Raw genomic sequence first — 22,067 nt, 5'->3', positions numbered from 1 at the left:
TTGAGACAGGATTGTGTCGAGGCACAAATCTGGGGAAGGGTAGCAAAACATTTCTGCAGCATTGAAGGTCCCCAAGAACACAGTGGCCTCCATCATTGTTAAATGGAAGAAGTTTGATTCCACCATGACTCTTCCTAGAGGTGGCCGCCTGGTCAAACTGAGCAATCGGGGGAGAAGGGCCTTGGTCAGGGAGGTGACCAAGAACCCAATGATCACTCTGACAGAGCTCTAGAGTTCCTCTGTCGAGATGGGAGAACCTTCCAGAAGGACAACCATCTCTCCAGCACTCCACCAATCAGGCCTTTATGGTAGGGTGGCCAGACAGAAGCCGACACTCAGTAAAAGGCACATGACAGCCCGCTTGGAGTTTTCCAAAAAGCTCCCAATGAGACCATGAGAAACAAGATTATCTGGTCTGTTGAAACCAAGATTAAACTCTTTGGCCTGAATACCAGTGTCACATCTAGAGGAAACCTGGTGCCATCCCTACAGTGAAGAATGGTGGTGGCAGCATCATCCTGTGGGGATGTTTTTCAGAGGCTATAGCTGTGCAGCGACGCTCCCCATCCAACCTGACAGAGCGAGAATCTGCAGAGAAGAATGGGAGAAACTCCCCAAATACAAGTGTGCCAAGCTTGTAGTGTCATACCCTGGAAGACTCGATGCTGTAATTGCTGCCAAAGGTGCTTCAACAAAGTACTGAGCAAATGGTCTGAATACTTATGGTAGTGTGATTTCAGTTTTTTATTTGTAATAAATTTGCAAACATTTCTAAAAACCTGTTTTTGTTTTGTCATTATGTGGTATTGTGAGTAGATTTATGAGGATTATTTAAAAAAAAAATCTATTTTAGAATATGGCTGTAACGTAACAAAATGTGGAAAAAGTCAAAGGGTCTGAATACTTTCCGAATGCACTTTATCTTATTGAGATACTGTACAAGATTAAGAGATAGGATTATTATTGTCTAAGAGCTGCAGACTCTGTTTCTGTCCCTTGGGGATATCAGCTATATCTCTGCTCTGTCCAGTTGCCAATAGCTCCATAAATATGAGACGCCTCTAGCAGAGGACCATCACTTCCCTTTGTAATGACACTAGTTGGACACATTTACTTTGATAACTATGAGAGAGAATGACTGTGATCATCATTTTACCTGGTTCAAGTTCATTCAGCCATAGCGACATTAGACAGTACCACAGGGAGCTGTTGACATACAGTGGGTTGCTATGTAATTCATATAATTGTCAGAGAGTGTCTCTTAGCAACCAAACATTTGTTTAAGCTTCATTGCACGAGGTGCCTTACCACAGCAGGTAGTCCAGTCCCATGCACCAGTGTTTGCATTGTCTTACTGTAGGGTAAGCTGTTGTGTAGTAGGCCTGATGAAGCAGCACCAAGGGTTTTGCTGTGAGAGGTATGCAATGCATCATGAATGGACTAAGACTGATTAAAAACCGTTTCACCAGCTTTTGGAATTTTGGAAAACTTTTTAAACTTACTCATTACAGTGCCTTGCAAAATTATTCATCCCCCTTGGCATTTTTCCTATTTTGTTGCATTACAACCTATAATTGAAATAGATTTTTATTTGGATTTCATGTAATGGACATACACAAAATAGTCCAAATTGGTGAAGTGAAATAAAAAAAATTACTTGTTTAAAATTAAAAAATGTCAAAAAAAATTCCAAACGGAAAAGTTGTGCGTGCATATGTTGTCACCCTCTTTGCTATGAAGCCCTTAAATAAGATCTGGTGCAACCAATTACCTTCAGAAGTCCCATGATTAGTTAGATTGCACACAGGTAGACTTAATTTAAGTGTCACATGATCTCAGTATATTTACACCTGTTCTGAAAGGCCCCAGAGTCTGCAACGCCACTAAGCAAGGGGTACCACCAAGCAAGCGGCACCATGAAGACCAAGGAGCTCTTCAAACAGGCCAGGGACAAGGTTGTGGAGAAGTACAGATCAGGGTTGGGTTATAAATAAATATCAGAAACTTTGAACATCCAACAGAGCATCGTTAAATCCATTATTAAAAAATGGAAAGAATATGGCACCACAACAAACCTGCCAAGAGAGGGCCGCCCACCAAAACTCACGGACCAGGCAAGGAGGGCATTAATCAGAGAGGCAACAAAGAGACCAAAGATAACCCTGAAGGCGCTGCAAAGCACCAGAGCGGAGATTGGAGTATCTGTCCATTGGACCACTTTAAGTCTTACACTACACAGAGCTGGGCTTAACAGAAGAGTGGCTAGAAAAAAGCCATTGCTTAAAGAAAAAAATGAACAAAAACATTTGGTGTTGCCAAAAGGCATGTGGGAGACTCCCCAAACATATGGAAGAAGGTACTCTGGTCAGATGAGACTAAAATTGAGCTTTTGGCCATCAAAGAAAACACTATGTCTGGCGCAAACTCAACACCTCTCATCACCCCGAGAACACCATCCCCACAGTGAAGCATGGTGCTGGCAGCATCATGCTGTGGGGATGTTTTTCTGCGGCAGGGACTGGTCAGAATTGAAGGAATGATGGATGGCGCTAAATACAGGGAGATTCTTGAGGGAAACTTGTTTGTCTTCCAGAGATTTGAGACTGGGACGGAGGTTCACCTTCCAGCAGGACAATGACCCTAAGCATACTGCTAAAGAAACACTCGAATGGTTTAACGGGAAACATTTAAATGTCTTGGAATGGCCTAGTCAAAGCCCAGACCTCAATCCAATTCAGAATGTGTGTTATGACTTAAAGATTGCTGTACACCAGCAGAACCCATCCAACTTGAAGGAGCTGGAGCAGTTTTGCCTTGAAGAATGGGCAAAAATCCCAGTGGCTAGATGTGCCAAGCTTATAGAGACATACCCCAAGAGACTTACAACTCTAATTGCTACAAAAGGTTGCTCTACAAAGTATTGACTTTGGGGGGTTGAATAGTTATGCACGCTCAAGTTTTCTTTTTTTTCTTTCTTTTTTCTTGTTTGTTTCACAAGAAAAAATATTTTGCATCTTCAAAGTGGTAGGTATGTTGTATAAATCAAATGATACAAACCCCCCAAAAAATCTATTTTAATTCCAGGTTGTAAGGCAACAAAATAGGAAAAATGCCAAGGGGGTGAATACTTTCGCAAGCCACTGTATATTTGACTGCTTCTGTCAGGCTCATGAAAACCTACATTTTACTCATGAAAACCTCTATTTAGCGGGACAATGCGGACTGTGAAGAGACACACACATACACACACACACTCTATAATACCGACTCTAAAACACCCACTCTACACACACACACACCCATACATTATTCTTAGTAATGTCATGTAGTGCTGTAATATTGTAATGTAATAATGGAGAAATGTACATTTGTATAATGCACAATATTTTGTTTGATGTAATGTTTTATCTACGTTTGGACCCTAGGAAGAGTAGCTGCTACCTTGGAAACAGCTAATGGTGATCCTAATAAAATACTACGTCTGAATTATGAGAAGACAGTGTCACCTGGTGGTGTGTGGCAGTAATTCTAACCATATGTCAACTGCTTGGTGAGGACAGAGGGCTTTTACTTAGCTGCAATCTTTTCGCAGGGTGGAGTCACGTGTGGTGTTTATACTACCTGAACTTGTCCAATAAGAAAGGCTTGTTTTTGGTTTGAACAAGACCGTAGTTTGTGGTTAGGGATGAGAGGTCAGGGTCAGGGAAGTGTCTCACAGGGCTAGTGTCTACAGTAAGACCACAGAGCTGTGAACAGACATACTCTAGGACAGAATAAACATCAAACCTGCCCTTCCACATCACAACACTGTGGTGGTTTGGTCTTTCCGGTTAGAAAAGAAACACAAATAGGCCTTTAGCCACAAGGGAGAAGGAAATATTATGTCAATGCCAGTTCTATCCTTTGCATTCTCAAAATATACAAACCCAAAATGAATGAAGTGAAATGGGCCAAGAAATCACTCATTACCACTGCAATTTCCCCTCTACACCGCACCCCTTTTAGTCAATGAAAATGCAGCATGTTTACTCTCTGTATTGTTAGTTATTGATGTGAGCTGATATTTAGAGTGGGAATGAAGGGGTGAAATGTTCTGCAGGAGAATATTGATGGCCTCTTTCAGAACACTACGCAGTATAATTTGCCTTGTTGTACATTAGTTTTGCTGTAATTTCCTTAATCTCGAAGGAGAATAATCTTGTTTTACTCAATGTACAGCTCTACACACCTCAGCATTTGTGTATTATCGTCACCTTCAGTGTTGGAAAAAGTACCCAATTGTCATACTTGAGTAAATGTCACGACTCCCGCCGAAGTCGACCCCTCTCCTTGTTCGGGCGACGTTCGGCAGTCGACGTCACCGGCTTACTAGTTGCCACCGATCGATGTTTCACTGTTCGTTTGGTTTTGTCTTTATTGTGTACACCTGTTTTGAGTTTCCCTAATTATGTTCATTATTTAAACCTCTGCATTTCCTGTTTGTCTTGTCGGTGATTGTTTGTCTGTTTTGTGTAGTTGGAAGTGTTTCTCCTAACTATGTAATTTTTATGAGAAGATGGATTGATAAATTTTAGTAAACACGTTTTGTTTACCTTCATCCCTGTGTCCTGCGCCTGACTCCTCCACTTCTCTAAGAAAATCCGTTACAGTAAAGGTAAAGATACCGTAATAGAAAATGACTCAAGTAAAAGTGAAAATCACCCAGTAAAATACTACTTGAGTAAAAGCCTAAAAGTATTTGGTTTTAAATATACTTAAGTATCAAAAGTAAATGTAATTGCTAAAACATACTAAAGTATAAATATAAAGTATATATCATTTAAAATTCCTTATATTACGCAAACCAGATGGCACTATTTTCTTCTATTTAAAATGTACTGATAGCCACACTCCAACACTTAGACATAATTTATAAACAAAGCATTTGTGTTTAGTGAGTCTGCCAGATCAGAGGCAGTAAGGAAGACCAGGGATGTTCTCTTGAAATGTGTGTGAATAAAAAGTATATTATTTTCTTTAGGAATGTAGTAAAGTAAAAGTTGTCAAAATATAAATAGTAAAGTACAGATACCCCAAAACAACGACTTAAGTAGTACTTGAAAGTCTTTTTACTTCAGTACTTTACACCACTTGTCACCTTATAAATCTAACTAGAGTCATGGTAATTCACTGTACTTATTTGTGTGAAAGTCTTTTTGGGGGAGCCTAAAAACCCCTACATCAGATTTTCAGGCATTTCCACTTCCAGCAGGTACAGGTTGTTTGAGTTATGTAATTGAAACATCCCAGGATAGAAACCTCCAACATGGTGACAAGTTTAGTTTACTGCACTGTGAGATGGGTCCTTGGCTGGCCAGAGAAACTATCCTATAGTGGCTGGTGTTATAAACCTACACAGCTCTAGAATGTGTTCTAATTATATTTATAAGCTGACAGGTCACAAGAGAGCAGAATAGACCCTGAATGATTCATGTGGTGATTCTGCTACAGCCTTTGACAACACAAACACATCCACTCTAAGTGTAAAAAAATTCAAACCAAATGTTTCCTCGTTTCGTTGCTGTCCGTGACATAAATCGTTTTCTTTGAGATGGAAAACATGGTGCCAGAGACTCCATCATCGTCAAAACCCTGTCAGCATGATATCTGGAAAAAATGGATTTGCAGTGTGTAAATCTGTCTTTAACTATACTGTAGCATGCTTGTTCTAGGTCCCAAGAAACAGAGATCTTCTGTTGAATCTGACAATTAATCTTGATGGTTGTACAGTCGTCTCAAATAAAACTGAAGGACCTCGGCGTTACTCTGGACCCTGATCTCTCTTTTGACGAACATGTCAAGACTGTTTCAAGGACAGCATTTTTCCATCTACGTAACATTGAAAAAAAAAAAATCTGAAACTTTCTGTCCAAAAATTATGCAGAAAAATGTATCCATGCTTTTGTCACTTCTAGGTTAGACTACTGCAATGCTCTACTTTCCAGCTACCCAGATAAAGCACTAAATAAACTTCAGTTAGTGCTAAACACGGCTGCTAGAATCTTGACTAGAACCAAAAAAATTGATCATATTACTCCAGTGCTAGCCTCTCTACACTAGCTTCCTGTTAAGGCTAGGGCTGATTTTAAGGTTTTGCTGCTAACCTACAAAGCATTACATGGGCTTGCTCCTACCTATCTTTCCGATTTGGTCCTGCCGTACGTACCTACACGTACGCTACGGTCACAAGACGCAGGCCTCCTTACTGTCCCTAGAATTTCTAAGCAAACAGCTGGAGGCAGGGCTTTCTTCTATAGAGCTCCATTTTTATGGAATGGTCTACCTATCCATGTGAGTGACTCAGACTCGGTCTCAACCTTTAAGTCTTTATTGAAGACTCATCTCTTCAGTAGGTCCTATGATTGAGTGTAGTCTGGCCCAGGAGTGTGAAGGTGAACGGAAAGGCACTGGAGCAACGAACCGCCCTTGCTGTCTCTGCCTGGCCGGTTCCCCTCTCTCCACTGGGATTCTCTGCCTCTAACCCTATTACAGGGGCTGAGTCACTGGCTTACTTGTGCTCTTCCATGCCGTCCCTAGGAGGGTAAGTGGGAAGTTGGTGGTTGAAGATATCCCTCTAGTGGTGTGAGGACGTTGCTTTGGCAATCTAGATGGGGTTATATCCTGCCTGTTTGGCCCTGTCCGGGGGTATCGTCGGACGGGGCCACAGTGTCTCCTGACCCCTCCTGTCTCAGCCTCCAGTATTTATGCTGCAGTAGTTTGTGTCGGGGGGCTAGGGTCAGTCTGTTGTATTTGGAGTATTTCTCCTGTCTTATCTGGTGTCCTGTGTGAATTTAAGTATGCTCTCTCTAATTCGCTCTCTGTCTCTCTGTCTCTCTCAGGTGCTGAGACCTAGGACCATGCCTCAGGACTACCTGGGCTGCTGACTCCTTGCTGTCCCCAGTCCACCTGGTCGTGCTGCTGCTCCAGTTTCAACTGTTCTGCCTGTGGCTATGGAACTCTGACCTGTTCACCAGACATGCTACCTCTCCCAGACCTGCTGTTTTCAACTCTCTAGAGACAGCAGGAGCGGTAGAGATACTCTGAGTGATTGGCAATGAAAAGCCAATTGACATTTACTCCTGATGTGCTGACCTGTTGCACCCTCGACAACCACTGTGATTATTATTATTTGACCCTGCTGGTCATCTATGAACATCTGTTATAATGTTCTGTTATAATCTCCACCCGGCACAGCCAGAAGAGGACTGGCCACCCCTCATAGCATGGTTCCTCTCTATATTTCTTCCTAGGCTTTGGCCTTTCTACGGAGTTTTTCCTAGCCACTGTGCTTCTACACCTGCATTGTTTGCGGTTTGGGGTTTTAGGCTGGGTTTCTGTACAGCACTTTGTGACATCAGCTACGCTCTCTAGTCATCAAACATGGAATATCCCAGGGTTTGAAATACCATGTACTGTTCAGATGTAGGATCTTAATTTGATCACACTGTTGCAGGAGAACCTTCTAGCGTATTTGAGGTTTTACAAAGGCTTCTGAAGCTTGCAATTTCCACTTAGAAATTTCAGACTTGATTTTCGTTTATGAAAAATGTATCAACCCCTACAAAAAATGTCTGTTCATTATAATCCAAATAATAATTCACATTTCCTGTTGCTGCAGGATTATTTTCCTGCGGTAGCGAACTGGCTCAAATTAAGATCCTACATCTGTAGGCCTATGTCTTAAATCCAAATACTCCTATATGACTTCCACCACAAACCAATGGTCCATAAACAGATCAACACATAGAGAAGAGTAGAGTGCAAGCTGTAGAGCAGCTTTCTCTGCATCGTTATAGACTAAACTGAGTCAAATCAAATTTTATTGGTCACATACACATGGTTAGCAGATGTTATTGCGAGTGTAGCGAAATGCTTGTGTCATATCCCCTTCTACCTCTCATATCTCTTATCATTTCTCTCTTTCTCTCTGTCCCTCCTTCTCTTCCTCCTCCTCAGCATGCTCAGACGTTGCTGCCTTTCAGTTTGTGGTAAGGTGGTGGTGAGTCATGTTGGAAAAGCTCTCGTCTCGTGCCGGTAGCCCCCTAGATGGAAGATGGAGTCTCCATGCCCTTCCAGGGCCTCTTTTCTTTCCTAACATCTTAAATAGAATGTTTCGGGGCCAACTCCACCACCCTCAGCCCTCCTCTCTCTACCCTCCACCACTCTTCACCCTGCACCCTGAACCAGCCCCTCTCCAGCATCCCACAGCAATATTTGCCCTCCTAAAAGCAGGAAATGAAATCATCTTTGTGGTTTAGATGGCATGCGGCTAGCTTCACCCAAACAGTATGCTGACAAAATCACTTGTGTGATGTAGACATTAACTAATGTGGGGCTCTGGATTTACTGTGTGGCTCACATGACCAGAAGTCTGCGGTCGACCCGGCGGTACCGACATTCTGGGGCCCATCCTGGACCCATCAGGACTGGGTTGATGATGGGTTCCTGAACAGACAATCATGAGGTAGGAGACATAAGCCACCGTAGCCAATTGCAAACCTGTGTTAGCGTTGGCTGTATTGGTGTGCTGAGCCTGCGCCAGGCTATAATAGATATGTTGGTCACTCGTCTGAGGCCCTGTGGAATACCAGTGATCTCTGCGTGTGACTGTGTGTGTGATATCCTTAGGTCGGTCGTCCACAGGGCATCATCTGGCCATAAATAACACAGCTTTCTTGGTGGAGGAGAACTGCCTGCTTACTGAACTTTCCACCCAGAGAGAGGGAGCAGCTGTATCTTTCATCCCTCAGCTTCATGGCTGCCCTACATGACACGTTGGTCTTGTCTTCAATTAGAGAGCTCTGATTGCATGTGGATGATTCAGCCGTGGTCAACCTCTAGTTCCATATGCCTCAGGATCCTGACTTTAGAAAGAGGCCGTGTTTGGCACTATAACCGGCTGGATTCAGGGTTTGAACTGTGAGTGACAGCATGATTTATATTCTTCCACTCTGTCTTATATGAAGGCAAGCATATGAATGCCAGGGACTATGGGACTAGTGAAAGTGGTCTTTCCTCCTATCACAGCCTGCCAAATAATCTAATTCCTTCAGTCAGATTTAATCGGATTGTTGTTTAGACTCTCACCATTAGTTATAATGTTATAATGGCCAGCGACTCTCTCTCTCTCTCTCTCTCTCTGTCTCTCTCTCTGTCTCTCTGTCTCTTCTTTCTCATTGCTGTATGACTGGGCAGGATAGATAGTCGTTGAAGAGGTGTTGACCTTTATGGCACAAGGGTCACTGGTTCAAGTCCCTCTCTGGCTGTGCTGGTTCTGCCCCCTCAATCACTACAGTCATAATGAAAATAGGACTCCCAGGATATTGACATGAACACAGTGAACACATCCACATATTGTGTTGTCCTCCAGACAGAACTGAGAGAACAGAGCCAGGCTACCACACCTGATGGTTTATACACATCTGTTTATCACAGTGTTTATGACAGGCAGTGTGATCACAGAAACACAACAGATGTACTATTTACCCTTCATCACCATCATCACCACAATAAATAGGATTATCTCCTATAATTCTGTCAGATAAACACCCTCAACAGGGTCGTGTGCGTGTGTGTGTGTGTGAGAGAGAGAGAGAAAAAGTGTCTGTTTTAAGAGTGTGCATGTTTGCATACGCGTGTGTGTGTCCATGTCTGTATTACCCATGTACACTTGTAACAGAGGGAAGTAGAGAGAGTGTAGCTATCTAACATTTAAGGTTTTCCCTTAATTAGGCCTACAGTGTTTGGGATAAATCAGCTCTGTAAAGAGGCCAGTCTGGTTCCATGTAAACATGGCTCAGCGCTGTGACATGGCCCATTAGCTAAGAAAATGCGGCATTCAGGCCCGTTTGATTGTGGCTTTTTTAAAGGAGCGGTACATGCTGTATTTACGACCCACACCACAACGCAAGCATGGCAGACAGGACTCTGGGTGTGTTTGTATGTGTGCACGCTCCCTCTGTTTACAGTTCATCCTCCAACAGGATCAGAGTTCTGGGGGAAAATCAGAAACTGTGTCCCTGATTAGAGAACAACCAGGACTGAACATGTGCATGTGTGTGTGCGTGTGCGTGTGTGTGAACATGTGGCCCAGGATGTGGGCCTGTGATTTACAGGCAGAATTAAACGCTTAGCCTCGACTGGTGTGTTGTTTAAAACAGGCTGATTGAAGCACCTCATGTATAAACTGAAGTGATTCTACAGTAGGTTTTGTGTCCAAAACTCTGTGATGGTTTGATGGTGAACCAAGCAATGCTTTTGTTCTTGACCTCTTGTACTAATCAGCTGCTCCTCAGGACCTTGTTAGGAGAATCAGGTGTGTTAGAGCAGGGCTGGAGCAAAAGCCTGCATGACACAGTTGACCCAGTTGGTCACCCCTGATTTAAGGATCAGCCTATAGGACCATGGATGGGGTTCAGAGTCAGACCTGATACTATCCAGCTGATGTTACTGTACAGATGTAGGATCTTCACTTGAGCCAGTTTGCTACAGCAGGAAAATAATCCTGCAGCAACAGGAAATGTGAATTATTATGTGGATTATAATTAATGGACATTTTTGTAGGGGTTGATCATGTTTGACATTTTGAAGTGGAAATTACAAACTTCAGAAGCCTTTTTAAACCTCAAATGCACACAAAAAATGTCCTGCATTGTAGGAAAGTTATTCTGCAACAGGGTGATCAAATTAAGATCCCACACCTTTATTATCTGGACCTCATTGTGTAATATCACTCCAGACCAGTAGAGGGAAGTGTGTCCAAACAGTAGCCTGCACCCCTTGAGCGGGATACACTGTAGGGTTGAAATTGAATGGACATGTGACCCATTCAGTTTCTATGGGCATGACGCCCCAACATTAGTAAATTGGGATCCAGTCTCAGAGTACATGGTCTGGTATGTACAGTATAGGCACTGATTAGTCACCAGCCCCCATTGAACCGCAGTGGCAGCGAGACATATTGGAACATATTCATCATTGGACTTGATCACAAATGCAGTGAATGCGTGCAACACATTTAGGAGAAATACATTTGTTAAATTCTGTGGCAGGAGGAAAACAGCTGGATGAATGAATCATACATTTAAAGACCATTAGTCATACATTTAGATCTATGTGGGCATTTTCTCAGTACAAAGCCATTGGCAGAATGAAATAGCAGTTAGGATGTTGGCCAGAGAGTCTGAAGACCTTTAGAAGGGAAGGAGAGGAACCCATTAAACCATGACATGTCAGCTTCACTTTTCTGAAATACAGCTAATATTAGAACAACATGTGGAGAGAGAGAGAGAGAGGATTTCTCTGTAATTCATGATTGTGACTGCTGAAAAGTGCCAGTGGATTTTGTGTTTGTTAGAAACCAATTGACTTTTAAGAAGGGTTGACAGTGTGATGTACACAGCATGGAATACTTTATTCCTGATATTTGTGAAGAGAGTCTGAGTCACCGACTGGAGTCAGATGGTCTCACATAGATACACACTCTGCACAGTGTCAAATGTCTGCTGGATATTTGCTGTATTACTGATAATACACCAGAAATTCTCCCCAGGTAAAATATGGTGTTTAATTTCATGTTTCTATAAATATGTATATAACATAACTACACTATTTAAACCAGGGATGGGCAAATTTGTTTGGAGTGGGGGCCACAAAAAATCTGAAATCATTATGAGGGGCTGCAGTGGCTCTCGGATCTGGGTACCCACATCCATACCCACATGCAGTCAGAGCTGGCCCTAGACTTTTGGGGGCCCTAAGTGAAATGTAGTTTTTGTCGACATTTAGAAAGTTTGCATAGAAAATAGACATTTGTCTGCTAGGGTACGTTTCCATTTAACTACACTGAACAAAAATATAAACGCAACATGCAACTATTTCAAAGATTTTACTGAATTACACTTCATATAAGGAAATCAGTCAATTTAAATAAATTCATTAAGCCTTAATTTATGGATTTCACATGACTGGAAATACAGATAGATTTGCATCTGTTGGTCACAGATACCTTAAAAAAGGTAGGGAGTGGATCAGAAAACCAGTCAATGGCTGTGCGAAGTTTCTGGATATTGGCGGGAACTGGAACATGCTGTCGAACACGTCGATCCAGAACATCCAAAACATGCTCAATGGATGACATGACTGGTGAGTATGCAGGCCATTTTCAGCTTCTAGGAATTGTGTACAGATTCTTGCGACATGGGGCCGTGCATTATCATGTTAAAACATGAGGTGATGGCGGCGGATGAATGGCACGACAATGGGCCTCAGGATCTCACCACGGTATTTCTGTGTTTTCAGATTGCCAACATGCAATTGTGTTCATTGTCTGTATCTTATGCCCACCGACACCATGGGGCATTCTGTTCACAACGTTGATATCAGCAAACCGCTCGCCGACACGACGCCATACACGCTGTCTGCCATCTGCCCGGTACAGTTGAAACCGGGTTTCATCTGTGAAGAGCACACTTCTCCAGCGTGCCAGTGGCCAACGAAGGTGAGCATTTTCCCACTGAAGTCGGTTACGACGCCGAACTGCAGTCAGGTCACAACCCTGGTGAGGAAGACGAGGACGCAGATGAGCTTCCCTGAGACGGTTTCTGACAGTTTGTGCAGAAATTCTTCGGTTGTGCAAACCCACAGTTTCATCAGCTGTCCGGATGGCTGGTCTCAGACCATCCCGAAGGTGAAGAAGCCTAATGTGGAGGTCCTTGGCTGCTTTGGTTACACGTGGTTGTAAGGCCGGTTGGACATGCTGCCAAATTATTTAAAACGACGTTGGAGGCGGCTTATGGTAAATTAATTATCTGGCAAAAGCTCTGGTGGACATTCCTGCAGTTTGCATTTTGCATTTTGTTGTGTGACAAAACTGCACATTTCAGAGTGGCCCTTTATTGTTTCCAGCACAAGGTGCACCTGTGTTATGGTCATGCTGTTTAATCAGCTTTTTGATATGCCACACCTGTCAGGTGGATGGATTATCTTGGAAAAGGAGAAATGCTCACTAACGGATGTAAACAAATTTGAGAGAAATAAGCTTTTTTTGCATGTGGAAAAATTCTCAGGGATCTTTTATTTCAGCTCATGAAACATGGGACCAACACTACAGTACATGTTGTGTTTATATTTTTGTTCAGTGTATCTTGTGTCGATAAAAACAGCTGGACGTAATTACGTCACACCTAAAGGAAAACACAATTTCGCAAATACCTACATTGTCTAATAAAAATGTAGTGGTTGAAGTGTTTCATTACCCATTTAGGCAAATTGCGCATTAATAAATTGGCGACAGCCTGTATGCCCTCCCACTTGTCTGTTTCTTGTCTCAGGTAGCCAACGTATCGTCAAGGTTTGTGCCATGGTGAAACTTGAACTCCTGTAGATCTGAAATAATTGATGGTGAAACTTGCAAGTCTACCAGAAAAGCAAGGCGAAGCAATTCTTGAAAGTCAGGACAATTCTTGTCTTGCAAAGAAACATAATTGTTATAGTTGAATTATTTTATTTTGGATGCAATAGGAATTTAGAATTAAATGATAAGTGGAGCTATATTGTTACCATAATTTATTAGAAAAACACATCATTTGGCGCAATTAAGAAAGTTTGACAAGAAAAATCCACCTCTGTCGAACGAATAAAAATGTTGTCGATCATTAGAAAATGTCTCCCATTACATTTTTTTTGCAACATTGTTTTTGTCGAATAAACTTGGGTCAATGGAAACCTGCCAAGAGAAACTGCTCAACAAATCTTTTCCAAATTTCGAAATTGCACCTTGTGTATTCTAACTCCCAACAGTAAGTTGAGCTCCTGACTGACCCCCCCCCTAGATTTCTTCAAATCTAGGGAAATGATTTGTAAAGCTATTGCAGTTCATTATTGTACTTGTAGTATGGAATAGTAATCTACATTTTCTTCACCATGTCATACTAACTTTCAGACTTTCCCTTTCACTCAACAGACACATAGTGTACTGTTTGACAGTTCAAACCCTATAATAATACCTCTAACACCATGCTATTCAGTAATACAACAGCTGTAAGAGTATGGGATATTCTTTTGTATATGACATCAAAACCCATCCAAATTATATTGTTATATAGAAAGCATCTGAATTGCTTTTGCATGCGTTGAAAGTACATTATCCCTTTGTTATGATAAATTGACTATTACCATGACAACTATTAATCATTATGTTGTTGTAGAAAGAATCTGAAATGTCTTTACATGCTTTGATATAGTTTTATCTCTGTGAAGCAGTAGCTGGCATCTGCAGAAGAAGACACAACGGCTGTTGAATCTATCTGATACGTTGGCTGACGGCGGGATTTACAGTTAGTCACACACACACACACACACACACACACACACACACACACACACACACACACACACACACACGCCTACTCCGTTTCTTTTATCACAAAACAACAAAGTTACAGTAGTTTCTAATTTTGTGAGAAATGATCCTAGGGAAACGATCTTTGAGGCTCAACACTAAAAGCGCCACAATAAAGGAATAGGACAGACCAAAGTTAGGCTTTCATTACGGTTCTTCATTTGGTAAGTTGACGTTTTAAAACTCATTCAATTAATATGTAGCAATTTCAGACTTCTGAAAGTATTGAAATTGAAGTTCAGAGGAATCCCAGTATAAAATATAGAAACCTAAGAGCAAACAAGAAAACGGTAAACTCATAATGTATGTTTTATTTCAGGTTAACTTTATTTAATATGATACATTTTAAGACAGTAAAATCTGACAATGATACAATAAATCACAAGCACAATATTTATATTTTAATTATCATCACAACAAAACTGAACTATGAAGTTTAGTGAGGCGCTACTGTTTGTAATGCATTGTATGCTAGCGGTATACCCCAGGCTATCCTTCTCACAGTGTAAACCCAGACTGATTGACAAAGCCAGGTTACAGGGTGAGCAACAGCTGCAGTTAAATGTCTAACATCATATTCACTATAGAGGCTATATAAACACACACAGGAACACACACACATGCAGACACACACATTGACACACACCTGTCACGGCCCACAGTGTGAAAAAAGTCAAAGGACTCACCTGTTGAAAATCCCTTTCCCCCAGGGAGCAGTCAAATTATCGACCGGGTGTCAGTTACGGAGGGTTAGGGGTCTCCGTCGTTCTGCGAGAGGGGCTGCAAGTGCATCCCGGACTGGGCTGGAGAGCAACATCTACCCCTGGGGAAACCTACCTCCATGCTTCAGCCGGCCTCCATACCCCAGACCAAAACGAAACCATATGAGCGTATAAGTGAGGTCCTAAACCCACGGATTACTTTACACAGCTACTAATTGGCCTAATTTGTAAAGTAAACACAGTATTTTTCTCCAGGACCCCTAGCTACAGGACCACCGGATGTGCTGGTGCAGCCTAAGACTCTTTGTATACGGCTACAGCTCTGAGAGATCTACTCCAACAGTGGATGGCGGGACGGCTCTCACTCCCTCTCCTTCTGTTAAAACAATTTCCTTGAAAATGAATCTAATTTCCTCTCCCAATACCCGGCTTCATGTGTGCGGTTTCTCCTGCACTGCAGTCGCCTATATGTTTAAAACAGCCAGGACGCAGATACATATCAGTAGATGCTTTTAAAAGCAACCCAGCAAAGGAAATATTTCTAACTCAAATGCTAAAGTTTGTTTGAGTGAGATTGAGTGAATTATCGTAGGGAATAGTCTGGAAAGAATTGAATCATAGACATAATCAAAGTCCCCAAAAACAAGACTATTACAAAGTAACCACCATTTTCAGTGCATTTATTTCTCTAATCTAGTTTTGTTATAGTGTTCATTATGTAGAAATTGTTTGATGAAATGGTGTGAAGGGAATAGAAATCTGCTTGAAATTATGAATAGCATAACACTGAAATAAACTGTATAACATTTATAAGAACCACGCAGTGCCTTCAGAAAGTATTCACACCCCTTGACATTTTCCACATTTTTTGGTATTACAGCCTGAATATAAAGTGAATTACATTGAGATTGTGTGTCACCGGCTTACACACAATACCCCATAATGCCAGTGTAATTATGTTTTTAGATATTTTTAGAAATTGGTTAAAAATGAAAAGCTAAAATGTCTTGAGTCAATAATTATTCATCCCCTTTGTTATGGCATGCCCAAATAAGTTCAGGAGTAAAAATGTGCTTAACAAGTCACATAATAAGGTGCATGGACTCACTCTGAGTGCAATAATAGTGTTTAACATGCTTTTTGAATGACTACCTCGCCTCTGTACCCCACACATACAATTATCTTTAAGGTCCCTCAGTCGAGCAGTGAATTTCAAACACAGATTCAAACACAAAGACCAGGGAGGTTTTCCAATGCCTTGCAAAGAATGGCACCTATTAGTAGATGGGTAAAAATAAAATAAGCATATCCCTTTGAACATGGTGAAGTTATTAATTACACTTTGGATGGTGGATCAGTACACCCAGTCTCTACAAAGATACAGGCGTCCTTTCTAACTCAGTTGCCGGAGAGGAAGGAAACCGCTCAGGGATTTCACCATGGCTGTGATAAGAGAAAACTGAGGACGGATCAACAGCATTGTAGTTACCCCATAATACTAACCTAGCTGAAAGAGTGAAAAGAAGGAAGCCTGTACAGAATCAAGTATTACAAAACATGCATCCTGTTTGCAATAAGGCACTAAAGTAAAACTGCTAAAAATGTGGTGAAGAAATTAACTTTATGTCCTGAATACAAAGCGTTATGTTTGGGGGCAAATCCAACACAACACATGAGTACCACTTTTCATATTTTCGACCATGGTGGTGGCTGCAACATGTTATGGATAGGCTTGTCACCGGCAAGGACTAGGGAGTTTTGGGGCATAAAAATAAACGGAATAGAGCTAAGTACAGGCAGAATCCTATAGAAAAACATGGTTCAGTCTGTTTTCCAACAGACACTGGGAGACAAATTCACCTTTCAGCAAGACAATAACCTAAAACACAAGCCCAAATATATGCTGGAGTTGCTTACCAAAATGACATTGAATGTTCCTGAGTGGCCTAGTTACGTTTTTTACTTAATTCGGCTTGAAAATCTATGGCAAGACTTGAAAATGGCTGTCCAGCAATGATCAACAAGCAACTTGACAGAGCCTGAAGAATTTCTTAAAGAATAATGTGCAAATATTGTACAATCCAGGTGTGCAAAGCTCTTAGAGGATTCACAGCTGTTATCGCTGTCTAAGGTGATTCTAACATGTATTGACTCAGGGGTGTGAATAGTTATGTAAATTAGATATTTCTGTATTTCATTTTCAATACTGTGCTAAAATTAAATAAATAATTTTTTTCACTTTGTTATTATGGTGTATTTTGTGTAGATGGGTGAGACAAAAAAATCTGTTTTATTTTGTGCTCCCGAGTGGTGCAGTGGTCTAAGGCACTGCATCTCAGTGCAAGAAGCATCACTACAGACCCTGGTTCAATTCCAGGCTGTATCACAACCGGACGTAATTGGGAGTCCCTTAGGGCGGCGCACAATTGGTCCAGTGTCATAAGGTTTGGCCGGGTAGGCCATCATTGTAAATAAGTCAAGGTTTATGAGTACTTTCTGAAGGTGCTGTGTATACAATGCCAGTCAAAAGTTTGGACACACCTACTCATTCAAGGGTTTTTCTTTATTTGTACTATTTTCTACATTATAGAATAAAACAAACTATGAAATAACACATATGGAATCATGTAGTAACCAAAAAAGTGTTAAACAAATCAAAATATAGTTTATATTTTAGATTCTTCAAATTAGCCACCCTTTGCCTTGATGACAGCTTTGCACACTCTTGGCATTCTCTCCACCAGCTTCACCTGGAATGCTTTTCCAACAGTCTTGAAGGAGTTCCCACAAATTCTGAGCACTTGTTGGCTGCTTTTCCTCCACTCTGCAGTCCAACTCATCCTAAACCATCTCAATTGGGTTGAGGTCGGGTGATTGTGGAGGCCAGGTCATCTGATGCAGCATTCCATCACTCTCCTTCTTGGTCAAATAGCCCCTACACAGCCTGGAGGTGTGTTGGGTCATTGTCCTGTTGAAAAACAAATGATAGTCTCACTAAGTGAAAACCAGATGGGATGGCATTTCACTGCAGAATGCTGTGGTAGCCATGCTGGTTAAGTGTGCCTTGAATTCTAAATAAATCACTGACAGTGTCACCATCATAGCACCCCCACACCATCACACCTTCTCCTCCATGCTTCACGGTGGGAACCACACATGCAGAGATCATCCATTCACCTACTCTGCATCTCACAAGGACACGGTGGTTGGAACCAAAAGTCTCATATTTGGACTCATCAGACCAAATGACAGATTTCCACCTGTCTAATGTCCATTGCTTGTTTTTCTTGGCCTAAGCAAGTCTCTTCTTCTTTTTGGTGTCCTTTAGTAGTGGTTTCCTTGCAGCAATTCGACTGTGAAGGCCTGATTCAATCATTCTTCTCTAAACAGTTGATGTTGAGATGTGTCTGTTACCTGAACTCTGTGAAGCATTTATTTGGGCTGCAAGTTCTGAGGTTGGTAACTCTAATGAACTTATCGTCTGCAGCAGAGGTAACTCTGGGACTTTCTTTCACGTGGCGGTCCTCATGAGAGCCAGTTTCATCAGAGCGCTTGATGGTTTTTGCGACTGCACTTGAAGACACTTTCAAAGTTTTTGATATTTTCCGCATTGACTGACCTTCATGTCTTAAAGTAACGTTGGACTGTCATTTCTCTTTGCTTATTTGAGCTGTTCTTGCCATAATATGGACTTAGTCTTTTACCAAATAGGCCAATCTTTTGTATACCACCCTACCTTGTCACAACACAACTGATTGGCTCAAACATATTAAGAAAGAAAGAAATTCCACAAATTAACTTTTAACAAGCCACACCTGTTAACTTCTTGGGGCTATGTGGGACGCTAGCGTGCCACCCGTGGTGCACCCTATCAACAGCAGGTGCATTTCAAGAGCGGCAAATTTGAAACCAAATAAATGTCAAAATTCAAATTTTTCGAACATACAACTATCTTACACCCTTTGAAAGATAAACATCTCCTTAATCTAACCACGTTGTCCGATTTCAAAAAGGTTTTACGGCGAAAGCATAAAGTTAGATTATGTTAGGAGAATACATTGACAATAGCTGTGTGTAATGTTTTGTCAATTCAAAGACAGGCGTCACCAAAACCATAAAACCAGCTAAAATGATGCACTAACCTTTTACAATCTCCATCAGATGACACTCCTAGGACATTATGTTAGACAATGCATGCATTTTTAGTTCTATCAAGTTCATATTTATATCCAAAAACAGCGTTTTACTATGGCATTGATGTTGAGGAAATCGTTTCCCTCCAATAACCGGCAGTCAAGTCAGCACCACAAATTAAATAATTAAAATTAGAAAACATTGGTAAAATATTATATTGTCATTTAAAGAATTATAGATTTACATCTCTTGAACGCAATCAACTTGCCAGATTTAAAAATAACCTTACTGGGAAATCACACTTTGCAATAATCTGAGCACTGCGCCCAGAAAAATATGCTTTGCTATACAGACAAACGGCCATGTTGGAGAGATCTAAAATCGAAAATACTATGTAAATAATCCATTACCTTTGATTCTCTTCATCAGATGTCACTTCCAGGAATCCCAGGTCCATAACGAATGTAGTTTTGTTCAAAAAAGCTCATCATTTATATCCAAAAAGCTCCGTGTTGTTAGCACATGATCTAAGCCAGCCGGACTTCTCGTCATGAACGAGGGGAAAAAATATATTTACGTTCGTTCAAACATGTCAAACGTTGTATAGCATAAATCATTAGTGCCTTTTTAACCAGAACATGAATAATATTCAAGGTGGACGAATGCATTCTCTTTTATAACGTATTGGAACGAGGGTACCCAACATGAACTCGCGCGCCAGAGTCTAATCGGCCATCACCGTTCCATGGCTCTTGTTCGGTCAGATCTCACAGTAAAAGACTCAAAACACTTTGTAAAGGCTGGTGACATCTAGTGGAAGCAATAGGAAGTGCCAAAACATTAATCAACCCCTGTGTGTTTCAATGGCATAGGCTTAAAGGTAATTCAACACATCAGGTATCCACTTCCTGTCAGAAAATGTCTCAGGGTTTTGCCTGCCAAATGAGTTCTGTTATACTCACAGACACCATTCAAACAGTTTTAGAAACTTTAGGGTATTTTCTATCCATATATAATAAGTATATGCATATTCTAGTTACTGGGTAGGATTAGTAACCAGATTAAATCGGGTACGTTTTTTTATCCAGCCGTGAAAATACTGCCCCCTAGCCCCAACAGGTTAACTTCTATGGGCTACGTGGGACACTAGCGTCCCACCTGCGGGACACAGCCAGTGAAATATCAAGGCGGCAAATTCAAAACAACAAAATGTCATAATTCACATTTTTCAAACATACAACTATTTTTACACCATTTAAAAGATACACCTCTCCTTAATCCAACCACATGGTCCGATTTCAAAAAGGCTTTACGGTGAAAGCATAAAGTTAGATTATGTTAGGACAGTGCCAACACAAGAAAAACCACACAGCCATTTTCCAAGCAGGAGAGGGGTCACAAAAACCAGAAATACAGCTAAAATTAAGCACTAACCTTTGACGATCTTCATCAGATGACACTCCTAGGACTCAATGTTACACAATACATGTATGTTTTGTTCGATAAAGTTCATATTTATATCCAAAAACCCCATTTTACATTGGCGCGTGATGTTCAGAAAATATTTTGCCTCCAAAACTGCCGGTGAATCAGCGAAATTATTTACAAAAATACTCATCATGAACGTTGATAAAATATTAAACTGTTATTCAAAGAATTATAGATAAACATCTCCTTAATGCAACCGCTGTGACAGATTTCAAAAAAGCTTCACGGGGAAAGCACACTTTGCAATAACCTGAGTACGGCGCTCAGAAAAATACATCAGGCAATATAGATACCCGCCATTTTGGAGTCATCTAAAATCATAAATAGCATTATAAATATTCCCTTACCTTTGATGATCTTCATCAGAAGGCCCTTCCAGGAATCCCAGGTCCACAATAAATGTTGTTTTGTTCGATAAAGTCCATAATTTATGTCCAAATACCTCCTTGTTGTTTACACGTTCAGTAAGCTACTCCAAATGCAGGAAGCTCGCCGAAAATTTCACGAAGAAAAGTAAAAAAAAGTTATATTTACGTTCGTAGAAACATGTCAAACATTGTATAGCCTCAATCTTTAGGGCCTTTTTAACATAAAACTTCAATAATATTCCAACCGGACGATTCCAATGTCTTGAAAAATGTTATGGAACACAGCTACCTCATCACGTGAATGCGCGCCAATGAACTCATGTCATTTTCTTAGTCACCCAACTTCCTGGGCTTCTTGTTCGCTCTCTGTTCAAAGCCTGAAACAAGGTTCTAAAGACTGTTGACATCTAGTGGAAGCCTTAGGAAGTGCAAAATGAACACTAAGTCACTGTGTGTTAGATAGGCAATGACTTGAAAAGACTACAAGCATCAGATTTCCCACTTCCTGGTTGGATTTTTCTCAGGTTTTTGCCTGCCATATGAGTTCTGTTATACTCACAGACATCATTCAAACAGTTTTAGAAATGTCACAGTGTTTTCTATCCAAATCTACTAATAATATGCAAATATTTGTATTAGGCAGTTTACTCTGGGCATGCTTTTCATCCAAAATCCAAAATACTGCCCCCTATATCTTAAAAAGTTAATTGAAATGCATTGCAGGTGACTACCACATGAAGCTGGTTGAGAGAATGCCAAGAGAGTGTAAAGCTGTCATGAAGGCAAAGGGTGGCTACTTTGAACAATCTCAAATATAAAATATACTTGGATTTGCTTAACATTTTTGTTGGTTACTACATGATTCCATATGTGTTATTTCATAGTTTTGATGTCTTCACTATTATTCTACATTAT

This window comes from Salmo salar, chromosome ssa14 (genome assembly GCF_905237065.1).
Source record: "Salmo salar chromosome ssa14, Ssal_v3.1, whole genome shotgun sequence".
Taxonomy (NCBI): Eukaryota; Metazoa; Chordata; class Actinopteri; order Salmoniformes; family Salmonidae; genus Salmo; species Salmo salar.
Note: the sequence above shows the minus strand (reverse complement) of the source record.